At 33.7% G+C, this 18,943-nt stretch overlaps 1 long non-coding RNA gene across 1 annotated transcript; it reads left to right on the forward strand.

Moving 5' to 3' along the window:
* Positions 1-14,862: 14,862 nt before the first annotated feature.
* LOC126724557 (uncharacterized) lies at positions 14,863-16,332 on the forward strand. Its single transcript, XR_007655034.1, has 4 exons — positions 14,863-15,027; positions 15,106-15,317; positions 15,436-15,574; positions 15,708-16,332. It is a non-coding gene; the product is annotated as an uncharacterized LOC126724557 (long non-coding RNA).
* The last annotated feature ends 2,611 nt before the right edge of the window (positions 16,333-18,943 follow it).

The raw sequence follows: 18,943 nt of genomic DNA on the forward strand, positions 1-18,943 counted from the left end.
AACCACATAATTGTAGTTATTTTTCCACCTTATCTGTTTCTTAAAAAAAAAAAAAAAAAATTCACCTTATTTATTTATTGGTTAATTAATTATTTTATTTTTTATTTTTATAGGATTAATTAATTGTTGTTGAACATGCAGCATGTGAAATTGTGTTTTAAAAACTCAATTTCAGAATTTTAGTTGAAATTCTGTTTAGATTTGTTAAAGTTCAAATTTGATATGGATAAAATGTAAATTAAATTCTCTAAATTTGTTTCGAATCTATTTTAGTTTTTTTACTTTACTTATATTCAATTGAGTTATTTATATTGCAAATTTATTCAATCTATGTTTTCCATCCAATTTAATAATTATTACTATTAAAAAAATTTCACATAAAAAAATAAAATTAATAAAAATATTTTATAAATTTTTTATGTGAGAAATGAGAATTGCTACAATCAAGTTTGTATAGACATCACTAATATTATTTATTCAAGTTTTATTGTCTTTAAAAGAAGAAATGTTATATTCACAACGTTTTCACAATAAATCATATATAGTTAGTTATTATTAGTTCAAATTTGAATATACCACTGAGATTGCTTTTTTACTTTAACAATAACAACTAGTAATAACTTACCACTTAGAATTTTTTGTGAAAATATTGTGAAAACATTGTGGACATGTCATTTCTCTTAAAAAATAACCTAAGTCTTCTTCTTGTTTTTGAGAACATGATTCTTTTTTATTTTTATTTTTTTGAGAACACGATATGCGATACATGAATCCACACCATATGAGAGTTAGAAACATATATATCCAATGTATGCCTAAAGAAAAATTTGACCTCTCCAAAATTTTGTTCCATGGAAGGTTGAACCAAAGCTTTGCAAGAAATGCTATGTTCACAACATTTTCACAACTTTTCCACATCAATTTCATAACAAATTCTACGCAGTAGATTGTTACTAGTAGAAAAAAAAAAAAAAAAAGTAATTTCAGTGGTAGGGTCAAATTAGAGCCAAAAAGCTTGCTATTTAGACTTTGTTGTGAAAGTGTAGCGAAAATGTTATGGACATAACACTTTCCAAAAATTGCACAAACAAACAAATTAGCCTAAAAGCCCAAATCATATTTTTTATTTGGATTTTTTGAATTTTGTTTTCAAATAACATATTTTAAGATCACTATTTTTTTTTAACATACATTTTTAAATAGCTAGTCTATTAGTGCTTGCTCTAGTCTTTAGGTGAATTCGTTGCATTTATGTGATACATTTTATTCATATGTATATGCATTAAAATAATGTCTGAATATGTTATTGAACAAGAACAATGTAACGGTTGAATGCTTAATTTGAATTTGTTGAATGAATTTATAGTTGATCATTTAATCTTTTGCTAGCACTAAGGACAAATTTCTTATAAGGAAATCACTTATATTGCAATATTCATCTTCTAAACATATTCTTATTGACTTGAATAATCTTCTTATAGATCCTAGGCTATAAAAAAATGTCTTATCTTTTCACCTTCATGATTTGGATAAAATAAAAAGAGTTTATCTACAAAGAGGTTTTTACAATCTCTCGGCCATAATTTCCCTAAAAAAGAAATTAGTGGAGTATTACATTAATTTAATCTTGAACTTTATATATTTGTAATTTTTTTTTTTTTTTGTGAAGACAATATATTCACGTTCTATTTTTATTAAATTTTGTTAAATTTAGGTCTTTTAATGACTACCTGAAAAAAAATTTCTGAAGTCACCACTGATAATTCGTATATCACTTCACTTTCTCTTTAAAATCTGATCATGAATCATGAATCATGAAATATGATTTAAAGCATCCACTAGTCCACCACTCTAAATCTTCCAAAACACACGGTTACACCTAAAGGTGAATCCGGGTTAGTTTTCAATGAGTGATAAATTGGTATTGAACCTATCCCTTTTTTTTTTTTTTTTTTTTTTTAACGTTGGGGGTGTTTGTTTTGCTCTTTTCACTCTATATTAATAGTGTGTAGCCCATGTATATGCACCCTCTATGTTTCACTATTTTTCATTTCAAGTATCTAAGTTTGCATTCTGTTGTTTTAGCCCTTTAAGTTTCGATCATTCTCAATTTAGTACTTCATTAACAATCTGTCAATTACTAGCTTTAACTTACCCAAATTTATTTAATATTTAATATTTATCTATTTCTCAATTAAATAAATGTTAATTTAAATATTAGAAAAAAAAAAAAAAAAAAAAAAACCAAAAGATTAGGGAAAGAGAGAGCCGACAGTAGCTAAGAAAGATTGAAACCCCACCCACCAAAATATTAGGGAAAGAAAGAGAGCCAGCAGTAGCAGAGGAAGGCAAGGCAGACACTATACACGAATCAAATCTCTGCTAAAAAAAATGTGAAAGAAAGATTAGTATTAGATGGGTTGCCAATTAAGCCTTTGACAAGCTGATCGGCTCGATCTATAGAGTTTCTTCTTCTTTATGGACTCAGACTCGACAATATGCTGCCGCGCATCCTCCACTGGCAGTTTTCATGGACAAGAACACTTGCATCATCTTCCAAGGCATCACAAGAAAGAACGGCACCTTCCACACCGAGCAAGTCATAGAATAGGGCACCAAAATGGTCTCTTTTTTCTCTTTCCCTGCTAACATTTTTTAGGGTTTTGGGAGTGTTTGGTACATATGTTTGAAAACATGTATTTTTTTGTTTGAAAATACATGTGAAAATATGTGTGGATGAAAAAATATATGAAAATGCGTGTAATATTATTTAAAAACTAAAAACATGTATTTAAACATGTTTACCAAACAACCTATTTTGGTAGTTGTTGTATAAAGTTTTTTTTTTTTTTTTTTTTTTTTTTTTTTTTTTTTTTTTTTTTAATGTGATTCTAGGGATTTGAAATGTCATTTCTTTTTCTTTTTTCCAAAAATTTATTTATTTTAAATTTGCCTTTCTTTTATGAAAAATACATCATTTTTTTATGAGAACATAATGATGATTTCATTATGGGTGGGGTTTCAATTTTGAGTTTTCAGATGTGGGAATCAACGATCTTTTGTGGTATTTAATTTAATTAATGCTTTCTTTAATTAACGTTTTTTTTATTTAAATTAATAAATAAATAATAAATAATAAAAATTAAATAAAGAGCAAAACACTTCACGATAGCAATTGACAAATTCTTAACGGAAGACTGAATTGAGAATGATTGAAACTTAGTGGACTGAAATGACAAAATGCAAACTTAGAAGACTGAAATGAAAAATAGTGAAACTTAGATGGTGAGTTTTGCATTTTAACCTAAAAATAATCTCAATTATATGGTTCAAATTATACTTTTTATTATTATTATTTTTTTAATTTTTAAAGAAGAGTTTCAAATTATACATAGTATTAGTTTACACTTTTTAAAAAAAAAAAAAATACATTTCTAAAATATGTAATAGTTTCTCATACACACACACACACACACACACATATACTAGCCTCATCACACGCATTTTGCGCATGCAATGAGTATTTTCTTTTTTCTTTTTTTTTGGTGTGAGGGGGGGGGGGGGGGGGGGGGAGGGGGGGGTTTAGTCACTTTAGTATCATAATTTTTCTTTCACATCAATTTGAGGTTTGCACATTTGTCCATTAATACCATGCATTTGTGAACTACTTATACAGCTAGAAGTGTCATGAAACTAGCTCCAAAAAATGAACAATTCCACATAGGAATATATAAATTATAAATTTTCTTTGAATATAATCTATAGATTAGCTTCAATAACCTGTATGCATTAATCTTGTTCTTTCATCAAGCTAGAAAACTGAATGATGAAAAAGAAATTGGAATGTAGCAATTTAGTTGGAGGGTTGTTACTTGATTGGTTGATAAACTCTATATTTGTTGCAGATTTATTTCATTGAAGGAAACCAATTTTAATCATTCAAAAATTATCAAAAGCATCCAAAATCTGACTCAACAATTTATTTTGATGCAATATCAAAATCATATATCTTTTTGGATGATATTGAAAAACCACCAAAAACAGATTTTTTGTTTCGACAAAATGGTCACTCCTAGGCAGTTTTGCCAATAATATCACAATAAGCATGTTTCTGACAACAATGAATTTTTACCGTCATCAATCAAATATAATTAAATCAAAGTAATCTTCTCCAAAAATTTCTATCTCCATAAACTATTATGGATTTGGAACTAACTTCATTAAATCCTTCAGAGATGAAACCACAAATACCTCCAATAATGTAGTCATTGAATCATCCAAATTCGAATACCTTTTGTATAAGGAGTAAGGACAACCCTAATTTAAAATGCTTTTAATATCCCACTTAAGCTTTAACTGTCAACCATTGATGTCTTCACAGATTATGTTCGGAAAGAGGTAAATCAACATTAGAAAAGAAGTTAGTGTTTAAGTTGGACCATATTGGACAAATACAATCCAGCCCTAGACCATTCACAATTGGCCTTGCAAATGGCATATGTAAGCAAATTTTAGCATTAAAGTACTAAAAGGCCCTAGCATTTGGCCTTGTATTGGTCTGGTATCCTAAAAAAATTTGCAATACTGCTATAGTACCATTGCGAATTTGCAACGCTACTGTAGCACAATTGCAAACCAATTTAATATATTTTATTCCAAGCCTCTCTTCATCAATCTCAGTATCTCGTCTCTCTCTTGACATTCCAAGTCTCTCTTTCACATATCTCTCTCACTGTGGTGGTTTTTTCTGGCATGGGTCGTGGGTCCAACGTGGGCTTGGTGGCGGCATGGTCAAGTGGTGGCGTGGAGGTTGGCGATAAGCGTGGTTGATGGGTCTCTCTCTCACAATGGTTGATGGGTCTCTCACGGTGATCGACGTGGCGTGGAGGTTTGTTGATGGGTTGTTCGTGGAGGATCGTGACTGGTGGTTAATCTTTCCAACCCCAAACTTTTAGCCTCTCTCTTTGATCTAGTGCCAAAATTCCTTTAGGTTGTGCGATGCTCATGGACCAGGTGGAGGTTGATCTTGCCGTGGCTGTGGTGGTGAGTAGGAATGGCAACAGGCCGGGTTTTTACATACCTGGACCCTACCCGCAAGCCAAGACCTGCGACCTAGACCTGGCCGGATTATTAATTGGGTTTTTTTTTCCGGGGCCCAGCCCCGGCCCCGTTTAGCTACTTGGGCCCAAATCTGGCCCAACCAATTTTTTTATTTATTTTAAGCCCATTAAGATTTTTTTGCCAGATTCAAGCCCATTTAAGGCATTATTAGGCAGCCAATTCGATCCCATTAAGATTTTTGGCATTTTTTGTATTAAGATTTTTGGCATTTGGGCCACGTTATATGGCAGCCAAATCAATCCAAATCATATGTAGCCAAATCAATCCAAATAATAGGTTAATCATAAATCAATAAATCACCTGTTAATTATACATCTATAAATCAATAAATCATAACTAAAATCACTAGCTAAACATAAAAATAAAATAAACCCAACAAGTCCAAGAACTAAGTATCACAAGTCCAACAAGTTCAAGAAATTAAAATTTTACAAAACAAATCCCACAAGTCTAAGAAATTAAAAAGGCTAAGAAATTACAAAATGTCTTATCCTCCACAAACCAACAAATTAAAAAGGCCAAGAAATTACAAAAGTCTAAAAAGGCTTAGAATAATTACAAACCAACAAACTAATCCAACAAGTCTAAGAAATTAAAAAGGCTACTAAATTAATACAAAATGTCTAATCATCCATAATTGTGACACAACTCCCATCCTCTTCATTAGGCTCCCCATCATCAAGAATTGATTGAAGTGTACAATCTCCAGACATAGTTGAAGAACCTACAACAACAATGAATTGAAAAATGGAATAAACTTCATCAAATTGTAACTAGCAAATATAAAAATACAATTTTGATTTTATAAATAGAAATTAGACAATTGCTAACCATTGATTTCACTCCATAACTAATTCTGAGCACACATTATTACCTCTATAGTCTTGGGATGCAGCTTACTACGGTGTGGACTTAAAAGTCTCCCACTAGTGCTAAAGGCAGATTTTGAAGCAACAGTTGTGACAGGAATGGCTAAAATATCTCTTACAACCCTTTGTAAAGTAGGTACTTGAGACCATTACTTTTCCACCATCCCAAAATATCAAAATCTTCACTCCTCTTCAACACTCCCTTATTAATGAAATGATAAAATTCCATTCTACCACTCCCATGTTTCTTTGAACTACTTGAACTATTGTTCACAAACGAATCAAAAGATGACATTGCCCCACTCAACCCAAACTTCATTTGTGCCACAGGGCTTGAAGTACTTGCAGAAATATGAGAACTTCCGTCATTATCTATAGGGAACTCATCTATATCTCCATACTCATCAAGTAAATCATAACAAAGATTCTTAATTTTTTCAATCTCCAAATCAGAATTATCACCATAAATGTTAGGATAATAAAACTCTAATAATTTCATCTTATATCTTGGATCTAAGATAGAAGCAATAGCCATAACAACACTAATATTAGCCCAATAAGAATTAAATTTAGCAAGCACGCTTTCTGCCATCATACATATCATCTCATTTAAAGACAAATTCTATTCATTCAATGCAATTTTCAACTCACACACCAAAGTAAAATACATATTAGTTGTGGGGTACTTAAGACTAGAGAAAAACTCAGTCACACTATGAAACAATTCCAACCTCCCACAAATATCTTTGGCTAACTCTCAATCATAATCATATGGTAAACAAGTATAAGATATTTCACGTTTAGCCAAATGTGAGAAAACATCTTTATAAATCAATGCAATAGAAAGCATTTAAGTAAGTTGAATTCCAACGAGTTTTACAACCTAAGACTAGCTCTTTGGTGCATTGAACACGCAATTGACATGCATTTTCTTAAAATTTCTGCCTCCTTTTTGGTGATCCTGTCCAATAAATCACACTATCACGAATCCTTTCAATACCATCACCAACAAGAGACAACCCATCTTGAACAATCAAATTCAAAATATGTGCAGCACACCTCATATGCAACATAGACCCACCCAACATAAGACAACTAGTGTCAAGCTTATTCAAGAGAAGTCTTATCATGGTATCATTAGTACTACAATTATCAACAGTTATTGTGGACAACTTCCTATCAATGTTCCACTTTTAAAAACAATTAACAAGGACTTCAGCAAGGACTTCTTTCATGTGTGGAGAAGGAACATAAACAAACCTAGAAAAATAATATGAATAATTATAACATAACTCAATAAACATTCTAAATGTAAAGTCTTTAACATTTAATTTATAGATAAAAAAATTACCTTAAAACCCGGCTTTGCAATGTCGAAGTATGATCAATAAAATAAGCGGTAATGACCTTAAACCCTCTCTTTTTGTTACTTGAAGTCCACATATCAGTTGTAATTGCCATCCTACTTCCATTCTTGTCCGTCATCTTCAAAGCTTTCTCCCTCTCATTATCATAGATTTTAAGAATATCACTCTTCAAAGTATTTCTTATGACAAGTTTAAACATAGATTGAGGACCAGCCACAAATTCTTTAAACCCAATATGGTCAACCATTGAAAGGGGATATTCATGTAGGATGACCATACGAGCAAGCTTATTCTTCACTCTAACTTGATCAAATTGGTAAGTATTCAAACTCATAGTTCCATCCACCTTATTTTGTTGTTTAATTAAGACTTGTTGTCGCATATCCCTTATATCTTTAAACTTCATCCATGGGTATCTTGCTAATTGATTACGCAAATAAGTTGTACCTTGGCTAGACTCACCCAAGTAAGTTTGTTACAATGATGGCATTGGGCTTTAACTTTTCCATCAACTTTTTTCCTTCTAAAATGAGACCAAACATCTGAGGTAGTCTTTATTTTTTTTACTTGTATCCAAGTCCTCATTTGTTGACTCTTGCCCTCTGTTTGTCCCTTCTTGTTCCTCTACCTCTAAGTTTTCTCCCACTAAGTCCACTATCGGGGATTTCGGATTCCTAATTGGTTCAGAAGTTTGGGAGTTAGAATCAAAACAAATTATCACAAATTTATTATTACATATACTCATTGATTAATAGGCATAAATTCATAATTACACATATTCACAAATTCTATCAATGCAATCATAATTAAACATGATTAACTACAAATTCAAACACTTACTCGTTGTTTAATGGTGATCCTGAGGGTGAGCTACTAAGCGACAATGGTACGGGTGATCGTGAAAATGGTGAAGGAGACCGCATAGTTGGCAAGGGACAACGTCCGGTTCTCAAGGGAGAGCCACTTGGCGAGGAAGAACCAGATTTGTTTGTGTCTGTGTTTGTGTCTTCCATCTCCATTTTAGGACCTGCATTCCCAACAAACACAAAAAACAAACAATTTCGTCCATTAAACAAATTATGCAGAAATGAGGGAAAGAACAAGGGAATAGAATGCTATGAGACTTGAATCAAATGAAAGATATGTGTACAAAAATTCACTACCATATTTCACACTTAGTTTCACTGATTTCAACACCCCCAATGTATTACTTATCATCAAATCCAATCCTAATTACCAAACAAACAAAATCTCCATATATATATATATATATGGAGGGTCTTGGGCCTCCTGGCCCTCATTAGAAGCAACACAGCACTTCAATCCAATATTTCCTCTTTCCTAAGTCATTCCAAATGTTTTTTGTTTTAAATCCAACACAGCACTTCAATAGATACTATGTTCCATGTTTATTCGCATGCACCTCACACTCTCAAATTTTCCTAAAGGAATCATTTTCCCTAAAAGAAAAAAAATTTAAATACCATAAAACATGCAAAAGCATTAATATTGAACTAATAAACAAATAAAAAATAACATATTAGGCCTACAAAATTATAAACCAAAATGAAACATCAAAGAAGACCCAAAAAAGAGACTTCAACATAGTCCTTAACTGAACCCTAGGATAACAAGAATCAATCTTAAATTTACTTAACATGGAAAAAGCAAGCAAAGTTAAACTAGAAAGGGAATTTTTTTTTTTTTTTTTTTTTTTTTACGAAAACATTGTTAATTACAAAGTTACCCAAACAAATAGTATATAACAAAAATGCTAACATATTAACCCCAAACAAACATGCAAGCAAGAACATTAATAATATCATTCATTCACAACAACATATTACCTTAAAAAGCTAAAACAAATGTCTTTTCAAAGCCCAAGTCTTAGAGATTCCACAGTAAACTCTGCAAGCAAAACCCAAAACAGAGCAAATAAGCGCAGATTGAACACATAAACCACAAAATAAACTTTTTTTTTTTAAAAAAAACCCATTATTTTTCAAAGGACACTAACATAAGACCACAACAATATTACTGCAACCAAGATCAGAAAATAGAAAAAAAAATTAATTTCTTTCAGAAAACAAAAAAGTCTAAGCTAAATGATACAATAGACTCTCACTGAAACTTTCTTACCAGGCCTTAAAAAAATTACTTTTTTTTTCTAATTTGAAGAAGAAAATGAAAAAATTACAATAAGATTCTTTTTAGATGCAGAAACCGAGAAAATAGTCATAGATCTAGCTCATACAAAGGAAATACCCAAAAAGCTCCAACCAAACAAAGCTTTAAACCCCCCACACAAAACAAAAAAAAAGAAAAAAAAAAGGAAAATGAAAGAAGAAGATATTGAGAGCACAAACCAGATGGGTCTTCTAAGGAGATCACAGAGTAAAATGAGGGAGTGTCGGAGTGTTGGAGTGAGGGAGTGAAGGAGTGTCGGTCGGAGTAAGGGAGTGTCGGACTGAGCTGAGGGAGAGTGAGTATCAGACTGAGGGAAAGGGAGTGTCAGATTGAGTTGAGGGAGGCTGAAGAAATGAGGGATTACCGGATTAGGGTTAGATTATAGGTATTATATATAGGGTATTTTTGTAATTTAGGGTATCGGGTTTTTAAACGGGCCGGGTCTCAGGTCGGGTCTCGGGTTTTTTTTATAAAACCTGGACTAGACCCAAACCTGCTTAGGTTTTTTTTTTTTTTTTTTTTTTTTTTAAATAATACCCGACCCTATTCCTAATCGGACCGGGTAAAACCCGACCCATTAAGGTCGGGCCGGGCCGGGTACTCACTGGTTGGGCAAAAATTGCCATTCCTAGTGGTGAGTACTATATGCTGTGTTTGGTAGTTTTAAATCTTGTGGTGGTGGTGGGTCTTGCATTGGTGGGTATTTGTTGTGTTTGTGGGTGAAGATCGAGTGGGTTTGTGGTGGGTTAGTTGTGGAGGTCATGGCAGATCGGTGGTGGGTTTCTTTGGCAGTGTGGTTTAGGTGGTGGGTTTTGTTTGGCGTGGGTCAGGTAGGTTATGGTGTGGAGATTGCTATCCGGTGTGGTGGAAATCGGTGTGGAGCTATGGTTGCTGTGGAAAATCGGCATGGAGTTGTGTGTGTGGCTTTGTTGTTGGCTTTAATGGTGGCTTTGTTAGTGGTTTTGCTTTTGGTTTAATGATCTGATGGTGGTGCTGAGATATATGGGGGATGGAAGTGTGTTCACTGTGTTGTTATGGTCATTTGGCAGTTGTTTGGTGGTGAGACAGAAATAGTAAAAAAAGAATAAAAAAGAATATTAAAATAAAGTAGCAAAAAATATAGAGTTAGGGATGTTGGAAGTATTGTAAAATGGTATGGTATAAATGATAAAATAGGTTTTGAGATGGTAAAATAGAATAGTTTGAAGATTCCGGATGGGAATGGTCTTAACTAAGCCCCTTGCACTTGCTACTTTTAATTACTTGCACTTAAATAATCACTGAAATTAAACTAAAACTAATAAAACAACTTATGACTGAGAGCGCTGTGTCCAACACAACCAAACAAATTCAAACAATATAGAAATATTTATAAAAAGGGATTAATAGACAGGAAAAATATAACAATTATAATCTTTATCAAGGAAATGAAACTCATTATCAACCTCAAACCCCATGAAATTTTATTTCTATATGCTTCTGGGGACTACCTTTTCAAGTAGTGATTTAAATGTTGTATCTCCTACACATAATGCACTAAAAAATTAAACATGTGACTTTGGGCTTACTAAACTTAGGAAGGCACTTCCCATATCCAACTCCCACATTACATTCCAACATATATTTAGATCCAAACAATATGAAATTGAAAGTTCAAATATGTGTATAAATACCCTTGAACGTTTAGACCCCCAATTTACAAATTAACCAATTCAAGCTTTATGTCAAATAACTAGTGTGCAGAAAATGAACATGAGCTATAATATAGAATTGGATAAACTATCTAAGCCAAATTAAAATCACAACCCACAGCAGATAATAAAAGGCAAAGATAAAAGGGAAGGAAGATGCAAACACAAAGACAACACGCGATGTGTTATCGAAGAGGACACCGAAGCCCTCGGCGTAAAACCTCTCCACTGCCCTCCAAGCGATAAACAATCCACTAGAAAATGTAGTTGGGATACATGGACAGCAATAGACCATCCAAGCCTAATCTACCTAGTGCATCTAAGCCCTCCAAGCTTCTTGCTCCAACGAGGTTGCGTCGAACCTTTTTCTTTTCTAGCTTCCCGGATTCTGCTACTAGACCATAGCATCAACCAATGTAGATTGGTTCCTTCCTAACTGCTTCCCAGCAAACCAAACAGCCCTCTCACAGTGATGAATATGGTGAGAACAAGGTTTTGGTAAAATGCCTCTCAAGGATTTGACAATGTAGAGGAAGAGAGTTGAGGAATTTGAAGAGACTCTAATGTATAGATTGTTGGTGAATCAATCTTGTTTTTCTTTAGGGTTTCTCTATCAAAATTCTCTCTGAAAGCTCTCTTTCATTTGTGGGTATAAGGGGTATTTATATTGGAGTGAGAGAGGAATGTGAAACGTCAGGTTTTACAAAACAGGGGTGGCTCACGGCTTGACCTCATGACTTGACTTAGTCGCGAGATCCAGTCGCGAGATAACCGCATGGCCAGTTGTCCTGTTTTGTCCTGTAGTGCTCCAACTAGCATGACTGTTCACCTTCTGGCACGCTTGGCACGTGTGCTGCGTCTGGCGGCTTGAAGCCGCGAGCCACCCGCGAGAACAAGCCGCGAGTCTCTGTTTTCTTGCACACTCTTGAACAATCAACACTCTATCTCACTCACTACCCTTACAACAAACCCACCTAAATACAGGGTTACTAAATGCTGAAATACAAGCAAATTTGGCACGGAATAAAACCAATAAAATGGTTGATTAAATTCAACCTTACAGAAATTATTACCTCTAGATATGATGTTGCTCCATTAGGAATGTAGCCTCCATAATGAACTTTAGTAGCCGAGCTATCAATATGAAGGGACTTCAAAATGGTGGCACCATCATTTGTAGATTGCAAACTTTTATCTTGAAAACATAAAACAACATTCATTATGGAGGCTACATACAAAAATAGTTGTTGCTTTGGAGGATAGGGATGGAGGGAGAACATTATAACTGCTTAATGATATTATGGTGGAAGTTTGAAGTTGTTTCTGTTAGAATTTGTAGGAGGATTTTTTTAAAGTGATAGTTGATCGTAGTTTATCTTATCCAATTGTTAATTTTTTTTTGGCAATATCGGTGTTTAGTTATGGAATAATAGAGAATTTTGAACAATTAATTTTTTTTTTTTTTAAAGAAAAGATAATGATTAGAAGTTAAGAGTAAAGCTCGAATTGAAATCAGGGAAAAAAAATTGAATTCAAATAGGAGAACATGTGTGTGATGGTATTTTAGAAGTTGTGAGTATTTTAAAATTTTAATTTTGAAGAGGTAAATGAATTGATTTTTTTTTTTTTTTGAATTTTGTTATTGAATTTCCTTATATGTCTCTCTTTTTATTTTATGATGACTTTTGGATATCAGTAGGCTGAATGCTGTGGGTTCCAATGGCAATTAGATGACCTGAAAAGGAAAAAGAAACTATTGAAAGTAACCGGGGTGAACCGGCGAAGGACCCTCTGACAATTATGTCAATTTTCTCTCTAGGACTCAAACTTAGTAGGTGGATGAATAGTAAAAAAGGTACCTTAGGTTGATGGGGTTCGGTCCCTTTTATGGAGAGTTTTTGAGTGGGTCTACTTGTTAGGTTCCACTAACATCATGGGTGATGTGTGGACTTAATAAGGAGTGTGAAGTGAATTTCAGGAATTCACCCCACGTCTCGGAATAGTGGAATGTGGTCCGATTATTTTGTGTTTGTAAAGAATCCTCTAAAATTTGCTAAGTGTTGGATGGTCGTCCATGCATTCTTATGACATGGATGACTACACATCTTCATTCTTTGTGATGCCCCCTTCTCAACTTCCTCTTCTGTGGGTTAATTTGGATGTGGTTTGGACATGGACGACTGTCATGGACGAATGAGGTTTAATTTAGATAACTATCAGTTGCCCCATTGTCTATGTATCGTCCATACTTCTATTGAATACACACACACACACACACACACACACACACATACATATACACACACACACACACATATATATATATATATATATATTAGATTTTTTTTTACACGTGGCATTTTTTCATTTGTTGATGACTTTACCACATGGCGTCCTGGGAAAGGTTGAGATCAGACGATTTATATGCTGCCACATGGCTTAATCATAACAACTTGAATGTCAAGTTGCTTTGTTCTTTGAGAAAGTCGCCACGTGTCACCATCCAGTTGGTCCACGTCGCTTCAATGTCCCATTCAGTTGCCTATAAATAGGCAAATACCTCACTTACCCTCTCACTTTCTCAAATTTCCTTTCTAACATTCTCGCCTTTACTTGTCCTTCGCACTTGGTCTAGAAGTCCTCTTCCATCCTTAGTCCTCTTCATCTAGCATTAGGTATCCTCTCCTCCTCGTCTGTAGGTTTTCTCTTTAGAATTCATTTATAAATGGCTGAAATAGTAGTTTCCTCATCTAGTGATAGGGATGATAGGGAAATAGACGAGTATTATGACAAGAGTAATAGTAGTAAGGGTAGTAGTGGTTGTGGGAGTAGTTCCAAGAGTAGTTCTTCAGGCGAGGTGTATTTTTCTGGGACCCCTGGAATTCCTTTGGAGGTTTTCCAGGAGGAAATAAGGAGAAGGGTAGCATTAGGATTGTTTGCTGGCTCGTCTACTATTCCTTTAGCACCCATTCCTTCCCTTCCTAAACCAGTGGACGATGCCATGGTTTGTTATGTTGTGAACGTCCCATTTGTGATAGATGCAGAAAAATTGCATAAACTTAGGGTTAGATATCAAATCCCTAATGACATACACACTCATCTTCCATCTACTGGGGAGTGGTGTTATACCCTCAACTTCTTAGGGTTGGATATATATGAAGCCTATTTGTTAGGTGGTCTTATACTTCCTTTGAATGCTTTCGCCAGAGAGATTTTGACTAGGTTAGGCGTTGCCCCCAATCAACTTAACCCCAATGGTTGGCAAATCATCGTGGTAATGCAAGTGTTATGGAGAGAAGTTTTTGAAGGGAATCGTCCTCTCATTGTGGACGAGTTCCTTTCATTTGCAATTAGCCAATCCCTTAGCTTTTACTAATTTTATGCTAGAGGCTCCGATTGTAGGGTGATAAGGTCTCTTCCTACGCCTGATAGAGAGTGGAAGAAAGAGTTCTTTTTTGTTTCTAGTCCTTGGGCTAGTGACCCCGTCGAGGTTTGTAGGGATACTTTCCTTCTGTTGGTTGGCAACTGGGGTTGTCTTTGTCCTGAGGGTATTTTACCTTTTTTTGACTCATTTAAATATTCTTTTCTTCCCATATTTAACTTTGCTTTTTATTTTAGCAGCTGTAACTTGTCCAAGCTTAAACAACCCGCTCTTAGATAAGGTTCAATGAACTCATTGCTTTCCTGGTAGGAGTTTTCACTCTTTGACGAATCTACATCATCTTGCTTGCTGGGGCCTAGGTTAAGAGCCGTCTGAGGAAGTTTTGTCCTACGAGACTACCACTCGTTGAAGTAAGCTTTCTTTCTTTTGCATTATTTCGTATTATTTCTTTTTTATTAGTCCGTCTAAGCTTTGATGATTCTTTTCAGAGATGGAAACAAAGAAGGAAAACAAGGAGAAAGAACTTGCCAGTAGAGACGAGGTCATCTAAACTGAGGGTGCTATCCTTATTCTGGTTCGTCCACCTCCCTCAAAGACGTTAAAGCTTGTGCCCCCAAATTCCTCAAAGAAAAGGAAGGCCGTGTCTAAGATGATTGACACGGGAAACTTTCCTAGTTGTCAAGGCCAGAAAAGGCATAAGGTGGTCTCGTCTATTTCATCCAAAACTCCTGTCGTCAAGCTTGATCTTGCCATTCTCCTTGCTGCCCCCATTGCCTTGTCTGTGGCTCCTAAAACTAACATTCCTAATCCTTTTACAGACATTGGACCGTCGAGCATGCCTCTTGCCACTGCTCTCCTTGAGGGTAGTCCTTTGACTCTGCTGAGGAGTGAGACTTTAGCTTGGAACAGATTCAAGCAAGTAGTGAAGGACAAGGACATCAGTATTTGCTATGACATGTCTGTCAAGGAGTTTGAATGCTCAATCTTCCATGATCTCTTTGAGATAACGTTTTTCATCCACAACCCCTCACGAATTATATTGTTAAATCATATTCTAACACAAATTACGTGCTATCATTTTGTGTTGCAGGTTATGTCTAAGTTCATGGCAGTGTCCAGGCAAGCCACGAGTTTGGATAAGGAGAGGATTAGGTTGGCGGCCAAAATCTATGATATGGACAAGGAGGAAAGTTAGAAAGTCGAGGAGAGGATAAAGCTAGAGGACAACGTGAAGCGTTTATCGTTTGAGGTGAGAGAGCTAAAAAATTTAACTGAGGAGCTTAGAACTGATATCGTTGACAAAGAGTCTCGTCTTGACCATCTCCAAAAGAAGAGTGACGAGCTCGCTTCTTCTCTAAGTAAGGCCAAGGACGAGGCTGTCAATGAGTTCAAGGCGTCTAGTGAATTTTCCAAGCTCTTGGACAAGAATTACACTGTAGACTTTGAGGATTTTCGTTAGGCCACTAGTGAAGCCTTCCCTGGGGTAAATTTTAGTTATATCAAGCTTCCCATTGCTTCTGAGAGTTCCTTGCTCCCTACCAGCTTAGAGGAGATCAACATTGAGGATGATTCTATCACCTCTCTTCCTCCTAAGGACGATGCTAAGTTTGGGGACGTTGTTCCCAATGGTTTATCACAGTCGTGTTCATTTGTAAGCAATATTTATTTATTTGTGTTATTGGGGTCTGTTGTTTTGGACCATTTTCTAATTTTCTTAAATACATTTACTTCGACCATGAGTATGGACGTAAGCTTTATAAATTGACCTTTTTGGCTTAACTTTTAAGGACTTTTGGACAGTGGTTGTCTACCCTTTTTTATGAACAAATTAATTTATATACATATTTGCTCGTCCATATTTGGACGCTTGTTTTTATCCCTTCTTTTTGTCGCTTACAAATATTCATCCATGGTCTAGACATCATTTATTTAGGGATCTTAGATGTTGGTCGTCCATTACTCATTTCATTGCATGCTTTTGCTAGTCTTTTAGTTTATTAGCTTTAGCAAATACATGTGGGAGGTGTTTGTTCTTTCCCTTGTTTTTCTTTACCTTAAAGTTTTATTCCATTGTGTGGGGTTTTGTCTTTCCTTTGTCTATAGGAGGCTTATGACGATACATTTTCACGTCCAGATATTTTACTTGTCCATAGCTTTTAGTCTTTCATGTGGACTTTGATTTTGTAGAGGATTAAAAACACTTAAGTAAAAAATCCAAACTACTTTATATACAAACTAAGAACTTTGTACATAACTTAATAACATCCACAGACATTACACATGCTAGTAGCTAGTGTTTTTTAGGGAATTCAAATACTAGAAAACATAAAATGCTGCTAGAAAACATAGTAGCTAGTGTACATAACTTATCTGTTTCTTTCCTTCCTTTTTATTTTCAATAAAATTTCCAATTTCCTTACTCTAATCTCACGGTTATTTTTCCTTTTCCCAAATTTCTTCTTTATTTTGATAAAAAAGAAAAAAGGTTTCTACTATAAAACCACTACTATAACTTCCCATCCATATCCTTGAATTTAGGCACCACCATAATTTTTTTTTTCTTTTCTGAATGGCAAACTAGTTGCCAAACAAAACAAAACATAAATAAATGGTCTCTCCCCCTCCCTTTCTTTTTCACAAAGACATAAGCAAAGGTGCATAGTTTTCTTAGTACTCTTTTTTTTTTTTTTTTTTTTTGGTTGGTTTTTTATGCTTTCTTGCTTGCATGTTTGTATGTGTATCTTTATTTTATAAAGGTTTATAATTTTTAAAATATGTTACTAACTCTCTTTATACAATTGTATCTTTATTTAATACAAAATGGACTCTCCCTCAAAGGCTCAAACTACTCACTTATAGGTTATGTTTTGGGTTTTTACTCTTCCCTTTCTTTTATGAAGATGTGGAATTTGATGAGATTTATGCATTTGTGAATGAAATATTTTTTGGTATAAATATCGTCACACTTCTACATATTTTTGTGAATGAAAACATAGCAATTCCAAATTATGATGAATGAACACTATTAACTTTTACAAAAAAAAATAGAAGAACCTCTAAGCACGCGCGTGAGAGGCTAGTATGTGTGTGAGTGTATGTGTTTGTTTGTTTTAAAATTTAATTGGTTTTAGACTCTTTGGTCTTTGCACCTAAGAATTCACTTGCCACAAAAATAGAAAACTTAGAGGACACGTGGTGAAAAATTGGATTCTAATTGAAATCCAATTTAGAATCTAATTAGATTTGGACCCTTCGATTTTTACATTCAATAATTTACTTGACACAAAATTAAAAATTAAATAGGACACGTGACGCAAAATTGAGAATCCAGTTAAAATCTAATTGGATTTTCTCTCAACTTTATCTATTAATATATACTAGTGTGTATCTACGTGCATATACATACATACATTAAAAAACAATCACAATTACATGGTACAAATTATACACTTTTTTTAAGAATATGTTCAAATTATACATGGTATTAGCTTACACATTTTTAAACTATACATTTCTAAAATATGTAATGGTTTCTCATTATATATATATATATATATATATATATATATATGATTTAAAATTTAATTGGATTTAGACTCTTCAGTTTTTGTAACTAATAATTCACTTGCCACAAAAATAAAAAAAATTAGATGGATATGTGGCGCAAAATTGGACTCCCTGAAATTCAATTTAGTATCTAATTAGATTTGGACTCTTAGATTTTTACACTTAATAATTCACTTCGCACAAAATTAAAAATTAAATTGGACACGTGGTGCCTAATTGAGAATCCAATTAAAATTTAATTACATTTTTCTCTAAGATTTGACTATTAATATATACTAGCTGTGAACCTACGCATTGCGCATGATAATTATTTTTATGGTGGTTTTATTAAAATTTTTATAAGCATAATCATAAATGTAATATAGGAACAATCATAAATCATAAATTTAATAATTTTTGTTGTACTAAAATGAAAAAAAAAAATACAAATTTTCTCAGAAATTCAAAAGGCAATTTAAGGAAAATATATATTTTTTAATAAAAGTTATTTATAACATTTTGTGAATCATTAAAAAGAATATAAAATTTGGAAATTCTTCTTTTAGTTTTAAAAAAACTTTCTCAAACTTATTTTTTCTGCCTACAATCCAAAACACATAAAAAAGTAACTAAAAAAATTAATAAAACTTAACTATGATTAATTGGACCAATTAGGAAAACAATTTGTTATTTATAATTTACTAAGGTTATTTTCTTTGCAGAAATTGTAATTTTGTCCACCTAAAACATATTATCAAATAATCAATTATTAGCAAAATC

This window comes from Quercus robur, chromosome 4, assembly GCF_932294415.1.
Source record: "Quercus robur chromosome 4, dhQueRobu3.1, whole genome shotgun sequence".
Lineage (NCBI taxonomy): Eukaryota > Viridiplantae > Streptophyta > Magnoliopsida > Fagales > Fagaceae > Quercus > Quercus robur.